The following is a 3,283-nucleotide window of genomic DNA, read 5'->3' on the forward strand; positions in this document are numbered from 1 at the left end:
AATGGGCCTTAGTGGGAGAGGAGAGAAGGCAGCCTAGGAGGGGGCGCGCCCCCCCAAGCCCAATCCGAATTGGGTGAGGGGGGCGGCCCCCTTTCCTTTCTCTTTCCCCCTCTTCCTTCTATTCCTAGTGGGACTAGGAAAGGGGGAGTCCTACTCCTAGGAGGAGGACTCCTCCCCCCTTGGCGCGCCTAGAGAGGCCGGCCGGCCTCCCCCCTCCCTCCTTTATATACGTGGGGAGGGGGCACCCTAGAACACACAAGTTGATTGCTTTTAGCCGTGTGCGGTGCCCCCCTCCACAGATTTCCACCTCGGTCATATCGTTGCAGTGCTTAGGCAAAGCCCTGCGCCGGTAGCTTTATCATCACCGTCATCACGCCGTCGTGCTGACGAAGCTCTCCCTCGACACTCAGCTGGATCAAGAGTTCATGGGACGTCACCGAGCTGAACGTGTGCAGATCGCGGAGGTGCCGTACTTTCGGTATTAGGATCGGTCGGATCGTGAAGACGTACGACTACATCAACCGCGTTGTCATAACGCTTCCGCTATCGGTCTACGAGGGTACGTGGACAACACTCTCCCCTCTCGTTGCTATGCATCACCAAGATGGATCTTGCGTGTGCGTAGAATTTTTTTTCAAATTACTGCGTTCCCCAACAGTGTGGACTCCCACCGTTCCATAGCTTCCACATTAAAAAGGATGGCGCCAGGCGGGGCCGCCATGTGTGCGTCATAAATGTGGACGGCGGGTGGTAAGTGGGCGGCTGTCACGCGACCCTGAAGCGGACGTGAAGCGACCGTGAGCGTCCATTCGCCGTCCGTGTGGATGCAAACCAGACCGAAGTTTGCATAGTAATGAAGCGGGCCGGACGCCAAAAAGACAAAAAATATGGATGCAGTCGTGCGTTGAGCCAGGACGTTTGTACGTTTTGACCCAAACGGACAGACACGGATGGGGTCGTATGTTGGAGTTGGCCTTACAGTATCGCCGTGACCAACTGATACTGATATTCGTCCAAAACGATGCAGCATCTCACCCAATGTGATGGTGTGGCTCCATGCCTCAATGCCACGTTGCGCTAGCACGGCCTTTGTGTCTCTCCCTCATTTTATGAACAGATTGATCTCTTGCTTTAAGGCTAACCAATATCACTGTACACTGTCATCTTCTTCAAATATTTTTTCAAGGCAATTTCAAATTTCTTTAATGGTCCTGAAAAAGACAATGGAATCGGCATACTCATCGATGAAGGCAAGACGGAGAGTCTCGGGCCAACAGAGGGCGTGTGGACTGCTTGCCTCTTCACTACCACGAAGAGTCTCGGGTTTGCCATCACGGATTCTTTTTTCAAAAAGTGGTCGAAGGCGGGCTTGATAGGCATAGCGGGGTCCTCGCGTTGTCGTGTGTTTGTGAGGTTGGCGTTTGTTGTTGTGTTTGGCACGCCGTCGGCAAAGTGGGCTCGACACTATGTGTTACAGGGTTTAGTGTGGGCTTGAACATTGTTGTTCTAATTTTAATGTAATTAAATGGGCGTGCATGTCTGAAAACAATGTAATTAAATAAGCCCTTCTCTTTTGGTTAATTGATTGACGAGGCAAATTTTTTGTCAATAAACAAAAGTTACCATGATGGCCTTCCCTCGAAGAAAATCTTTTTTTTTTGCAATAGTGCGGTGAAATGTTAGATGTTTAATTGGTTATTTGGAGGAAAAAAGAACTAGCAATCAAAAGCCATGACAATGTGTTCATCACAAGTTCACGCATGCATGATAAACACAGACGATACATGCATACTGATTTCAGACAGGTATACATGAACAATACAAGGAACTTCCACAAGATTATACAGTTGACATGTAACAAAACTGCTCTGTCTTGGTGAGTCTCCTCGATGATCAAGAAGGAGGGCTACAGATGAGCGAGCGCGAGAAGAAGAACATATTAAGCATGCAGGCTGTCATGTCCGAGCAGTTGTAACCCGTCATCTCCGTCAGCTCCGTGTTCCACGCCAGGACGTCGGGCGGATTCAGGGTCCGCCTCGCGAGGAAGATCGCGGACGCCGCCACGACGGACGGCAAGATGCGGAGGCACGTGTAGTTGAGCAGAGACTGATCGACGAGGCGAGTCGCCAATGGCAGGATCTTGGTCTTGTCCTCCCCCTCGGCGTACCTCATGAAGTGGCCCAGGAAGGTGTGCGCCGTGGGGCCGCCGAGTTGGTACCCGAGCGCCTCCACCATCTCGCGCTCCATGTCGAGCACCTCCTTGCCCGCGGCGAACTCGCCGTACCTGGCGATCTGGTCGGCCTTCAGCTTCCACACGGCTTTCCGGTCCTCGTATTTGGCGGCGACAAAGACGGCTGCGGCACCCAGGAGGCGTAGCTCGTAGCCGCTGTCAGTCATCAGAGCTCGCACCGACAGCACCCGGTCGACGTAGGCGACGGCGTGGTGGAGCGTTCTGTCGGCCAGATCATGGTCTTGGACGAACTTGTCCATCAATCCGACGAGGGAGGCGCGCGCTGCCTCGCTCACCCGATCCTGCTGCACCTTCTTCAAGTAGTCCGGTAGCAGCCGCTCCTCGGCGTTTCTTCTCTATCAACCGGAGGTTGTGGTCGATGTCGTCTTCGTAGTCAGGGCACAGCCGCTGAAGCTTTGTGGAGGCGGCGGCGACGCAGGAGACCGGCGCTGGTGCCGGCGCCGCAGGCTTTGAGAACTTTGGTGGCAGGGGCACCTCGCACGGCGCTGGCGGGAGCACCCTGGGACGGCAGGCACCGAAGAAACCGGGAGGCCGAGGTCGACGAGCTGGCACGTCGGCAGCTGGGCGAAAGCAGGATCCGATGCCGAAGAAGCCGGGAGGCGGAGGTCGACGAGCAGGCCTGTTGGCGGCCCGAGCGCAGGATCCGACGCCGAAGAAGCTGGGAGGCGGAGGTCGAGCAAAGGCGCCCGCGTAGGGATCCATGGCGACGGCGTAATGCATCATCTCGATCGCTGGGAGTAGGGACGGAAGATGGATTGTAGATTGTGCGCTGGGTACGGCGTTGGTGGCGTGGGAGGGGGGAGGGGGCTGGCGTCTGTAACGCTATGCGCTATGTGTATGTATGTATATATAGTTCCAGTGCATTTGTTCCGCCGACTCGATGGTGTCCGACTCCTACCCGGTATAGTATAGGAGGGAAGAGTTCCCTTCTTTTCTTTCCGTGGCTACGAGGTATAGGAGGTCCGACTCCCCCTCGACGCAACGCAGCGACGCGTCTCCGGTCCGAATCCGAGGAGCACAGCTCAAACACAC

The 3,283-nt window shown here is 55.2% G+C and overlaps 1 pseudogene; it reads right to left on the reverse strand.

Annotated features, from left to right (window-relative positions):
* Window positions 1-1,672: 1,672 nt before the first annotated feature.
* LOC123141501 (cyclin-F2-2-like) lies at window positions 1,673-3,048 on the reverse strand (annotated as a pseudogene).
* Between the last annotated feature and the right edge of the window lie 235 nt (window positions 3,049-3,283).

This window comes from Triticum aestivum, chromosome 6D (genome assembly GCF_018294505.1).
Source record: "Triticum aestivum cultivar Chinese Spring chromosome 6D, IWGSC CS RefSeq v2.1, whole genome shotgun sequence".
Taxonomy (NCBI): Eukaryota; Viridiplantae; Streptophyta; class Magnoliopsida; order Poales; family Poaceae; genus Triticum; species Triticum aestivum.